Below are 12,835 nucleotides of genomic sequence, written 5' to 3' on the forward strand. Positions count from 1 at the left end.
CCCTGTGTGGTCTCCTTAAACCTTGCTCCCACTTTTATGAAGAGTCTTTTTGTTCAACTCTCCTCAAATTATCTTAATCTGAATGTGCTCTCCAGTTCTTGCTAATGTATCATTTTCCCATTTGATCTTTAAAACAACTCCATGTGTTATGTATAATTTTCACTGAACATATGAACCTGCTGAGGCTTAGGTGAATTAAAGTAATTTCCTAAAGACAATTGACTAATAAATGACAATGTCAAGACCAGAATCCAGTCTTTCTAGGTCCAAAGCCCATGACTTTTAATATGCCATATTTATGTCCTTCTAGCACATTCCCTAGATTATATGCAATGGTGAGATTGTGTTTTATTAGTCTTCGTATCTTAGTAATAAGGCAATGTTTTATTAGTCTTTATAATAGCGTATACTATTAATAGTCATATACATATATATGTAATATGTAATAATGTATACTAATGTATACATTATTAGTCGTATTACATTCCAAGTACATGGCAGATAGTCAATAAATATTTTTAAAACTTTCTATCAAATGTAATTTAAATTTGAAAGTTATTTTTAGAGAGGCACAAATACCACCTCAGCAATATTGCATTTCATGTCACATAATTTGAACATATTGTTTTATGGTCTGACAATAGTCTTACTACTTAAACATTGGCTGCCAAAGAACAGCACACTCTTTGCGAGGAAATGCTGTTGGTGGGTTGCAGGGGAAAGAGGAGGATGGCTTCATGAGTAAGTCTTGGCAATTGTTCTGTTGATTGCTTTTTTAAAAATAAATTTTATTGTATATATTTAAAGTAGACAACTTGATATAAGATAAATACATATATATGCACACATATACATATATATAAAAATGGTTACTACAGTGGGACAAATTCATCATCTTACATAGTTACTAATTTTTTTTTTTTTGCCCTGTGGCATGCACAGTTATAGTCCATTCATTCAGCAAAAATTCTGAATCCAATACATTATTATTAAGTATAGTTCTCATGTTGTATATTAGATACATTTGATACTTCAACTTGTTCATCCTACATATTTGCTACTCTGTATTCTTTGACCTATATATCTTCATTTCCTCCTCCCAACCCTGATCCTGGTAAGTACTGCTTTTATTCTCCATCTCTATGTATTTGACCTTTTATTTTTTTTTTAAGATTCTACATATAAGTGAGATCAAGCAATACTTTTCTTTTTGTGTCTAGCTTATTTCACTTAGCATAGTGCCTCCAGGTCCATCCACTTTGAGGCAAATGGCAAGATCTACCCCCTAGGTGGAGGCAGAATAATAAATACATATGCACACATGTCTATATATACACATGCACACTATTTTTTTTTATCCATTTGTTCATTGACAGACACCTAGATTTTTTTCCATATCTTGACTATTGTAAATAATGCTACAATGAACATGGGAATAGAATGCAGAGGCTTTACTAGGTGGTGATTTTATTGCCTTTGGGTGTATACCCAGAAGAGAGATTGCTGGATTATGTGGTAGCTCTATTTTTAATTTCTTTAGGAACCTCTGTATTGTCTTCCATAATGGCCGCACCAATCTACATTCCCACCAACAATATACGAGAGTTTCCTTTCTTCTGCCTTTGCCAAAACTTGTTATCTTTTGTCTTTTTGATAATAATTATCCTAACAGGTATGAGGGGGTATCTCATAGTGATTTTGATTTGCGTTTCCCTGATGACTAGTGATGTTGAGCATTTTTTCTTATACCTTTGACCATTTTATGTCATCTTTGGAGAAATTACTGTTCAAGTCCTTTGCTCATTTTTAATAGGGTTATAGGTTTTCTTGCTATTGACTTATATAAGTTCTTTATAAATCTTGGATATTAACCCTTTATCTCATATATCATTTGCAAATATTTTTTCCCAGCCTGTAGGATGCCATTTCATTTTGTTTATTATTTCCTTTGCTGTGTGAAAACTTTTTAGCTTGATGTAGTCTCATTTATTTATTTTTGCTTGTGTAGCCTGAGGTTTTGGTATGACATCCAAGAAATTATTGCTAAGGCCCATGTAAAAGAATTTTCCCCCTATATTTCCTTCCAGGAATTTCATGGTTTCAGGTCTTATATTTAGGCATTTTATCCATTTTGAATTAATTTTTGTATATGTTGTTAAGAGTCCAGTTTCATTCTTTCCCAGCACCATTTATTGAAGAGACTATTCTTTTTTCATCGTCTTTCTGGTATTCTTGTCAAAAATTCATTGGCCATATATGTTTGGATGTGTTTCTAGAACCTCTATACTGTTCCACTGCTCTATGTGTCTGTTTTTCCTCCCATACTATACTGTTTTTATTACTATAGTTTTGTAATATAATTTTAAATCAGGAAGTTTGATGCCCCAAACATATTTTCCCCGGAATTGCTTTGACTATTTGGGGTCCCTTGTAGTTTCACATAAATTTCAGGATTTTTTTTTGTATTTCTGTGAAAAATGCCATTGAGATTTTGATAAGGATTACATTGAACATATATATTGGTTTAGGCAGTATGGACATTTTAACAATATTAATCATTTTGATGCATGAACATGGACTATCTTTTTATTTATTTGTGTCCTCTTCAATTTTTTCCTCTATATTTTGTAGTTTTTAGTATACAGGTCTTTCACCTTCTTGGTTAAATTTATTCCTATGGTTTTTTTTTTTTTTGATGCTATTTTAAGTGGGATTGTTTTCTCAATTTCTCTTTTGGCTAGGCTATTTTTTTGTGTCTAGAAATGCCACAGATTTTTGTATGTTGCTTTTATCTATTTATTTAAGATTGAGTCTTCCTTAGTTACCCAGGCTGGAGTTCAGTGGTGTGATCTCAGCTCACTGCAACCCCTGCCTCCCAGGCTCAAGCCATTCTCATGCCTCAGCCTCCTGAGCAGCTGGGACTACAGGCACAAGCCACCACGCCTGGCTAATTTTTGTATTTTTAGTAGAGACAAGATTTGCCATGTTGACCAGGCTGGTCTCAAACTCCTGACCTGAAGTGATCCACCTGCCTCAACCTCCCAAAGTGCTGGGATTACAGGCATGAGCCACTGTACCTGGCTTGTATGTTGATTTTATATTCTACAACTTTACTGAATTCATTTATTAGATCTAACAGTTTTTTGTTTTGAGTCTCTGAAAGTTTTTACATATATGATAATGTCAGCCACAAATAGCTATAATTTTACTTCTTTCTTTCTGATCTGGATAATTTTTATTTATTTCTCTTGCCTAACTTCCTTTGATAGTACTTCCCGGACTATGTTGACTAGAAGTGGTGAAAGCGGGCATACTTGCCTTGTACCAGATCATAGAGGAAAAGCTTTCAATTTCTCCCCATTGATTATGATCTTAGCTCATGGTTTTCTGTAAATGGCTTTTATTATATTGAGAAACTTTCCTTCTGTACCAAAACTGTTAAGAGTTTTTCTAAAGAAAGGATGCTGAACTTTGTTCAATGCTTTTTCTGCATCAATTGATGTGATTATGTGGTGGTTGTCTTCCAGTCTGTTAATGTGATATATCGCATTGATTGATTTACACATGTAAAACCAGCCTTGCTTGCCAGAGATAAATCCCACTTGATGATAATGTATGCTTTTTTGGCATGTAGTTGAATTCAGTTCTGCTGATATTTTATTGAGGATTTTTGCATCAATATTCATCAGAAATATTGGCTTATAGTTTTATTTCTTTGTGGTGTCTTTGCCATAGGTTCGTAATGACAGTGGTTTTGTAAATGTGTTGGGAAGTATTCCTTCCAGCTTTATTTTTTTGGAACAGTTTAAGAAATGTTAATATTAATTATTCTTTGAAAGTTTGGCAGAATTCATCTGTAAAGTCATGTGTTCCTGGGCTTTTCTTTGTTGGGAGGTTTTAATGCACTACTTTAATCTCTTTGTGTGTTATTGGTCCATTCAGACTTTCTATCTCTTCCTGATTCAACTTTGCTAGGTTGTATTTTACTAGGAATTTATCCACTTCCTTTAGGTTATCAGATTTGTTGACATGTAATTGTTGATAATAGTTCCTTATTATCCTTTCATTTCTTACGCATCTGTTGTAATGTTTCCACTTTCATTTCTACTTGTATGTATTTGAATCTTCTCTCTCTCTCTCGCCTGGCTAAGGGTCTGTTGATTTTGTTTACTTTTACAAAAAAATAACTCTTAGTTTCATTGATTTTTTAAATGTTTTTTCTATCCCCTATTTGATTTATTTCTGTTCCGATATTTATTATTTTCTTCCTTCTGCTAAGTTTGGGTTTAACTTGTTCTTTTTCTAGTTCCTTGAGGCACAATATCAGGATATTTATTTGGGATCTTTCTTCTTTTTCAATATAGCCATTTATTGCCATAAACTTTATTCTTACAACTGCTTTTAAGCTGCATCCCATAGGTTTTGGTATATTGTATTTCCATTGTTGTTTGTGTCAAGATATTTTTAAATTTCCCTTTTGATTTCTTCTTTGATTCATTGGTTTTTCAGAGCATGTTGTTTAATTTCCACATATTTGTGAATTTTCCAAAATTCCTCCTGTTGTTGATTCTGTCTAGTTTCATACCATTGTGGTTGGAAACAACACTTGATATGATTTTAATCTTAAAATGTGTTAAGACTTGTGTGGCCTACCATATGGTCTATCCTGGAGAATGTTTCATATGCACTAGAGAAAAATGTATATTCTGCCTCTGTTGGATGAAAAGTTTTGTGTATATTGATTAGGTTCATTTTGTCTAAAGTAAAGCTCAATTTCCGTATTTCCTTGTTAACTTTCTGTCTGGTTGATCTGTCCATTATTGAAACTGGGTGATATGGTTTAGCTGTGTGTCCCCACCCAAATCTTATCTTGAATTGTAATCCCAGTGTGTCAAGGGAGGGAGCTAGTGGGAGGTGATTAGATCTTGGGGGCGGTTTCCCCCATGCTGTTCTCATGATAGTGAGTGAGTGAGTTCTCATGAAATCTGATGGTTTAAAAGTGTGGCACTTTCCCCGCCCCTCTCTTTCTCTCCTGCCACCTTGTGAAGAAGGTGCTTGCTTCTCCTTTGCCTTCTGCCATGATTGTAGGTGTCCTGAGGCCTCCCCAGCCACACAGAACTGGGAGTCAATTAAACCTCTTTTCTTTATAAATTACTCAGTCTCAGGTAATTCTTTAAAGCAGTGTAAAAATGGACTAATACAGAATATTGGTACCAAAAAAAGTGGGGCATTGCTATAAAGATACCAGAAAATGAGGAATTGACTTTGGAACTGGGTAATGGGCAGAGCCTGGAATGGTTTGGAGGGCTCAGAAGACAGGAAGATGTTGGAAAGTTTGGAATTTCTTAGAGACTTGTTGAATGGTTTTGACCAAAATGCTGATAGTGATATGGACAATGAAGTCTAGGCTCAGATGGAGATGAGGAACTTATTGGGAACTGGAGTAAAGGTCACCCTTGCTATGCTTTAGCAAAGAGACTGGCAGCATTTTGCCCTGCCCTAGAGATCTGTGGAACTTTGAACTTGAGAGAGATGACTTAGGGTATATGACAGAAGAAATTTCTAAGCAACAAAGTATTCAGGAAGTGACCTGGCTTCTGCTAAAAGCATACAGTCATATGCTGTTGACAAAGAGATGGTCTGAAATTCAAATTTATGTTTAAAAGGGAAGCAGAGCATAAAAGTTTGGAAAATTTGCAGCCTGACCATGTGGTAGAAAGAAAAACCCATTATCTGGGGAGGCATTCAAGCCAGCTGCAGAAATTTGCATAAGTAATGAAGAGCTGAATGTTAATAGCCAAGGCAATGGGGAAAATGTCTCCAGGGCATGTCAGAGACCTTTGTGGCAGCCCCTCCCATCACAGGCCCAGAGGCCTAGGAGGGATAAATGGTTTCATCTGCTGGGATCAGGGCTCCTGCTGCTCTGTGTAGCCTCAGGACATGGTGCCCTGCATCTCAGCCACTCCATTTCCAGCTATGGCTAACAGGGGCCAAGGTACAGCTTGGGCCATGGCTTCAGAGGGTGCAAGCCCCAAGCCTTGGCAGCTTCCACACTCTGTTGGGCCTGTGGGTGTGTAGAAGATAAGAATTGAAGTTAGGGAACCTCTGCCTAGGTTTCAGAGGATGTATGGTGTGATATTGTGAAATATATATATTTGGTCTTTGACCCCATTTTCTGGCATACAACTCTTAAAATCCTTAGAATCTGCACAGTGATGTATTTTTGCATGACTGATGGCTGGCAGCCCTTAGGTAGCTTCATTCTGAAGCTGGTCACAAGAAAGATCAAGATATGATTAGAGGGATTAGAGGGTTGGGACTTTCATCCACACCCCAAACCTCTGGGAAGGGGAGAGGGACTGAAGGTTAACTTGATCACTGTATCATGCCATTCTTTCATCGCTATAAAGAAATGCCTGAGACTGAGTAATTTATAAAGAAAAGAGGTTGCAGGCTGTACAGGAAGCATAGCAGCTTCTGCCTCTTGTGAGGTCTCAAGAAGCTTCCAGTCTTGGCAGAAGGCAAAGGGGAAGTGAGGTGTCTCACACGGCAGGAGCAGGAACAACAGAGGGCATAGGTGCTACACTTTTAAACAACCAAATCTCATGAGAACTCACTCAGTATCTCAAGGACAGCCTCAAGAGGATGATGCTAAACCATTCATGAGAAACTGCCCCCATAATCCAATCACCCCCAACATTGAGGATTACAAGTGACCATGAGATTTGGGTGGGGACACAGCTCCAAACCATGTCAATTGCCAGTGGACAATGGTTTAATCAATCACGCCTACATAACGACCCAAAAGGATGGCTTTGGAGAGCTTCCAAATAGCTGAATACATGGAGGCTTGCAGGAAGGTGAATAAGAACTCATCCATATGCTGGGAGGGTGGAGCATCTCAGCTCCATGGGAACAGAGGCTGCTACACTCAGGACCCTTCCAGACCTCTCCCCATATATCTCTTCATCTGGCTGTTTATTTGTATTCTTTGAAATATCCTTTGTAATAAACTGGTAAGCATCAGTGCTTCCCTGATTGCTGTGAGCCACTCTAGCAAATTAATCAAACTTGAAGAGGGGGATGTGGGAACTATAATTTATAGCTGGTCAGTCAGAAGCATAGGTAAAATAACATGGGGCTTGTGATTGACACTGGATGGGAGAGCAGTCTTGTGGACTGAGCCTCCAACCTGTGAGAGTTGATACTTTTTCCAGGAAGACAGTGTCAGAATTGAATTGGAAGACACCCATTTGGTAGCTGCTGCAAAATTGATTGCTTGCTTGGTGGTAGGGAATATTGCCCCCATACACATACACACATGTGGTCACAGAAATTTTCTGTGTTAATTGTTGTTGAGAAGATAGATAAAGCACTTTGAATTTGTGTGTGAGTTTTTTCTTCTCAGACTGGGCCTCTCTCTAAAATGTAAAGAACTCTGGGACTCTGGATGCAGATGAAAGAGATGGATTTTTGTTTTGAAAGAAGCTGAGGGAGGGAGGTGGATGTGTTTTGCTAAGTTTTGAATTTAGTTTTTTTCCTGCATTGTAGAATCCGATTTCCTACAGAAAAGTTCAGCATCTGTTTTGTGATTTGATGAATGGCTTTGAGCTGTTAATTTAATTGCTTCCTAGTAAGACACTAATGACCTTTTTGTTCCACTAAATACTAGTGTGTTTAGTTATAAATTAACCATAACTAAACACTTGGAGCTCCAATACTTAACAATTCATATTGTTCAGGTTCAGGCTGTAGCAACCAGGGTTGGTGTTATATATGGCCTATGGATTTTGCATCCAAAATCTGTCATAGGTGGAAAGGCCATTAAATTTCTCATAACAGCAAATTCAGAAAAAAGCCCACTGCAGTATAAGCAGACAAAGGAGAAGAAAATAGAAAAGTATCTGAATACCTCTCTAGGTCTGAGAAATCTCATTTTATATTTTCAGCGTAGGAGCTGCAGACTGGAGTTTGGATGTTTCCCGTCCCAACTACCTCATAATTGCTTATTCTCTGGGTAGCCACCAAGCACGGGGTAGTGTTAGGGGAATTAAGCCAAAAGTTTGAGCCCCCACATCTATCGATCAGGTTTCAATTTTCCTTCAAGAATGAGAACATCTTTATATATTTCATGGGAATAAATATTAATTCAGCACTTCTCCAGCTCTTCTCATGTGGCTACTGAGTGTTGATTTGATTGGTTATTGAAATTAAAGCATTAACGCTCCCACTGAACTTTAATTGGCTTCCTCTTGGAATTCTGCCAAGTAAGATCTTCTCCCAAAGGCCCCCAACTAAACAGGGAGGCCACAGAAGGTCTGGGTCTGCCTTTGGCAACTAGAGTAATACAATTGCTTGGGATGTCTACATCATCAGGAGATTTATTCCCTGCCTTCTTTGAAATAGCACTCTCTCACTAACTAGGAATTCTCCCAAAGCTCCAAGATAAATATTTTTGGAAATCTAATGATATTTGATTTCCTCAAAATTGAGACAAAGATAAGGTACATATTCAGGAATGAAAAAGGCAGGAATCTCCCCCTCCACTCCTATCTGAGGCATATTTGGTTTCCAAACTGCCTACAAATGGAACAGCTGCAAGAAATTGAAAGTAAGCTGAAGCTGGAGTGAAAGGATTGCATTGCTTCTTCACTTTCAGGACTCAAGGAGAGCTGTAGCATGGAATTTGGACCTCCCACACATGGACTTGATTTTATAGCAAAGCTGGTATAAGAGCCAAGGGACACCTTTACCAAAAGGAGCAGGGATTTTTATAAAATTGAAGATCTGTGATAGTCATGTTAAAGAGGATAAAGGAATAAGTGTGTAAGTCAAATCTTGAGTTCTTTTTTAAATCACTCCCACCCTAAACAACAACAAAAAAAATTGTATTTAGCATTTCAATTACTGTATTATGCTTTAGGTAAAATGATACCTTATTATTGAGATTAAATTTGAATCCTTTACAGGAATCCTGTAAAGATTGATATTGTTAAACCTCGGGCTGTCTATATCTTTAGCTATTAGAAAAGAATATAGAAGCACTTTTTAAATTGTGATTTCAATTTTTTATTTTTCTGGAAAGATGTGTTTCTAACCTTATAACTCGCTCATAGCTCTTCATGTTAAGCATGGCCATGATGTTCATGTTAAGAATGGATTTTAATATCTCTCAAGGTGAAACTCTACATTGAACATGCAAATCACTGACATCAAATTCGTCAGCCAATACTGTTAGCTCAACCTTCAGAATAAACCCAGAATTAGACTGTTCTCACTACTCTCACTGATGCCATTTTTGTCTGAGCCACCATTACCTCTTACCATCAGTTCCCAGTTGGTCTCCCAATTAGGGATTAATTCTGATTAGGGTCTAATTCTGATTCCCTTCAGTCTTTTTGTCAAACCATATCTCAAGGCAGATGAAGTTACTCTTCTCAATACGTGCTAAGAGCTTTTTATACCACTCAATGTTAAAGTCCTATAATGGCTTCCAAGGTCCTACATGGTCTTCTCCCTATCCCTTCCTTATTCTTTCTCTTCCATCTCCAGTCAGTTTTTATCTAGCTACTCTGACCCTCTTGCTGAAATGGAGCTGAGAGTCTAGGAAGACTATGGTGGGTAGTTTGTGGGAGAAAGTAATTCAGACTAGAGAGCTGTGCAGAGAAAAGGGCGGTAAAGAGAAAGGCAGAGCTGAGGAAAATTATAGAGGATTCCCCTTGATTACCCACCAGAGTACTAATCAGCATATGCATGTGAGGAAACTACCTGAGGCTAGGGAAAGGAACTTTTCAAAGAGAATAGAAAGAATACTACCCAGTGCTCACAAAAAGCTAGAAATAGCCAGACTGGAAAGCTTTGCATTTCATGGAACATTGGTTAGAGCCTTTAGCAGGGTCTTAGTAATAGAAAATAATTAGCTCTCAACAAAATGCCACTCTTGTCCCAACTAACAGATCTTAAAAGAAAGATCTGAAAAAATTAAATTATTTCAACTAAATTAACTGCATTGCAGAACCAAGTATAAAAATATTTATAGGAATATAAAAATGTCTAGCACTGAAAAAGGTAAAATCACAATATCTGGCATTGCTGAAAGATGAGCAGACATAAAAGAGGCAGAAAAATATGACTTTGAATAAGAAAACTCAATCAATCAAAACATCTGGAACTGACACTGGTATTAGAATTGCAGACAAGGACATTTAAACATCTATTATAATTGCATTTCAATTATTCAAAGAGCAAAATAGCACATAGAAGTCATGAGATGGACTCAAATCTAAGTTCAAGAGAAAAAAATATATCTGATGTAGCGATGGAACGTATTTGGGACTGGTGAAAACAGAGCTAGATGGCCGAATAGAAGCCTCCAGTGATTATAACTTCAACAGGAATACCAAATTGAACAACTATCCACACAAAAAAGTACCTTCGTAAGAACCAAAAGTAAGGTGAGCAATCACAGTAACTGGTTGTAACATCGTATTAAGGAAAGAGGCACTAACAAAGATAGAAGAGACAATCTTGAATTGCCTACACTGCCCCTCCCCACCCCCTGACAACAGCTGCATGGCATAGAGAGAGAATTTCTGAGTTTTGGGGTGGGAAAATTCAGTAATTGTAGGACTTTGTATTGGAACTCAGTGCTGCCCTGTCACAATGGAAAGCAACATGGAGCAGAACTCAGCCAGGGCCTATGGAGGAAGCATTTAGAGTAGCCTCAATGAGAGATGAATTGCCCATCCCAGAGGTTGGAACCTGAGTTCTGGCAAGCCCCACCACTGTGGGCTAAAGAACCCTGGGGTCCTAAATTAACTTAAAAGGCAGTCTAAAGCAAAAGGACTGCAATTTCAGGGCAAGTCTTGTTTCCATGCTGGGTTTGGAGCCAGTGGACTTGGGGTGCATGTGACTTAGTGACACAGCAGCATGGGTGGCCAAGGGAGTGCTTTCCTCACCCCTCCCCTGACCCCAGGTGGTGCAGCTCACAGCTCTGGGAGAGACTCCTTCATTCTGCTTGAGAAGAGGAGAGAGGAGAATAAAGAGGATTTTTGTCTTGCAACTTGTATATCAGCTAAACCACAGTAGAACAGGGCACCTGTGAGAGTCGTGAGGCCCCCATTCTAGGACCTTGCTCCTGGATGTCATTTTTAGACACATCCGGAGCCAGAGGGAACCTGCTGCTTTGAAATGCAGGGTCCAGTCCCAGCAGAACTTGTCACTTGCTGACTGATAAGCCCTTAGGTCCTCAGTAATCAGCAGTGGTAGCCAGGTTGTACTCACTGTGGACCTTGGGTGAGACTCAGAGCTGGGCTGGCTTCAGATGTGACCTAGCACATTCCCAGATGTGGTGGCTATGGGGAAGGACTTCTTTTTCTTGAGGAAAGGAGAGGGAAGAGTAAAGGGGACTTTGTCTTACAGCTTGGGTGCCAGCATGATCACAGTGGGATAGAGTACTAAGCTCCTGGGGGTCCCTAATTCCAGGCCTTGGCTCCTGGACAGCATTTCTGGACCTGCCCTGGGTAGGGGGGAGCCCTTGCTCTGAAAGGAGAGACCCAGGCCTGACAACATTTACCACAAGCGAACAGAAGAGCCCTTGGGCCTTGAGTGAACATTGATGATAGACAGGCAGTGGTCACTGTGGGCCTTAGGTGAGACTTAGTGCTGTCTTGGCTTTGGGTCTGATTCAGTGCACTTCCAGTGTTGGTGGCCACACCATTGCTTGTATTACCCCTACCCCGGCTCCAGGCAGCTCAGCACAGAGAGAGAGACTACATTTGTTTGAGAGAAAGTAAAGGATGAGAACCAACATTTCTGCATCGTATTCCCAAGGAATTCTGGATCTCACCCAAGACCACCAAGGCAGTACCTCTATGAGTCTGCAAGAGCCACAGCATTACTAGGCTTGCAGTGCCCCCTAATGCAGATATGGCTACAGTCACCAAAGATCTATATCACAACACCTGAGTGAGTCCCTTTGAAAACTTGAAAATCTCCCAAGAAGGGTGAGTACAAATAAGCCCAGATTTGCAAATACTACAATAAATTCCTAACTCTTCAATGTGCAGACACAGATGAACATTTACAAGCATCAGGACCATCCAGGAAAATGTGACCTCACCAAACAAACTAAATAAGGCGCCAGTGGCCAATCCCAGAGAGACAGAGATGAGTGACTTTTCAGACAGAAAATTCAAAATAGCTGTTTTGAGTAAGCCCAGCAAAAAGAATTCAGAATCCCATCAGAAAAATTTAACAAGGAGATTAAAATAATTAAAAAGTATGAAGTAGAAATTCTGGAGTTGAAAAATGCTATTGACATACTGAAGTCCCTTAACAGCAGAACTGATCAAGCAGAAGAAAGAATTAGTGCACTTGAAGACAGGCTATTTGAAAATACCCAGTTAGAGGAGGCAAAAGGAAAAATAGTAAAAAAGAATGAAGCATGCCTATAAGGTCTAAAAAATGCCTCAGAAGGGCAAATCTAAGAATTATTGGCCTTAAAAAGGAAGTAGAGAGAGAGAGAGAGAGATAAGGATACAAAGTTTATTTAAGGGTATACAGCAGAGAACTTCCTAAGCCTAGAGAAAGATATCAATATTCAAGTACAAGAAGAGTATAGAACACCAAGCAGATTTAACCCAAATAAGACTATCTCAAGACATTTAATAATCAAACTCCCAAAGGTCAAGGAAAAAGAAATGATCCTAAAAGCCACAAGAGAAAAGTAACAAATAATATACAAAAGAGCTCCAATACATCTGGCTGTAGACTTCTCAGCAGAAACTGTACAGGCCAGGAGAGAGAAGCATAACATATTTACAGTGCTAAAGGA

The 12,835-nt window shown here is 38.6% G+C and overlaps 1 long non-coding RNA gene across 2 annotated transcripts in view; it reads left to right on the forward strand.

Annotated features, from left to right (window-relative positions):
- LOC131383619 (uncharacterized) overlaps positions 1-12,835 on the forward strand; it is a 339,813-nt gene that overhangs the window by 261,396 nt on the left and 65,582 nt on the right. The window contains exon 3 of one of the 2 annotated variants that reach the window (XR_009213781.1): positions 8,660-8,767. The exons of the other annotated variant lie outside the window; for it this stretch is intronic. This is a non-coding gene — a long non-coding RNA (uncharacterized LOC131383619). Of the gene's footprint in view, positions 1-8,659; positions 8,768-12,835 lie in introns of those variants that run through there. 2 annotated transcript variants of the gene reach the window in all.

The sequence above is a fragment of the Hylobates moloch genome, unplaced genomic scaffold, assembly GCF_009828535.3.
Source record: "Hylobates moloch isolate HMO894 unplaced genomic scaffold, HMol_V3 SCAFFOLD_5, whole genome shotgun sequence".
NCBI lineage: Eukaryota > Metazoa > Chordata > Mammalia > Primates > Hylobatidae > Hylobates > Hylobates moloch.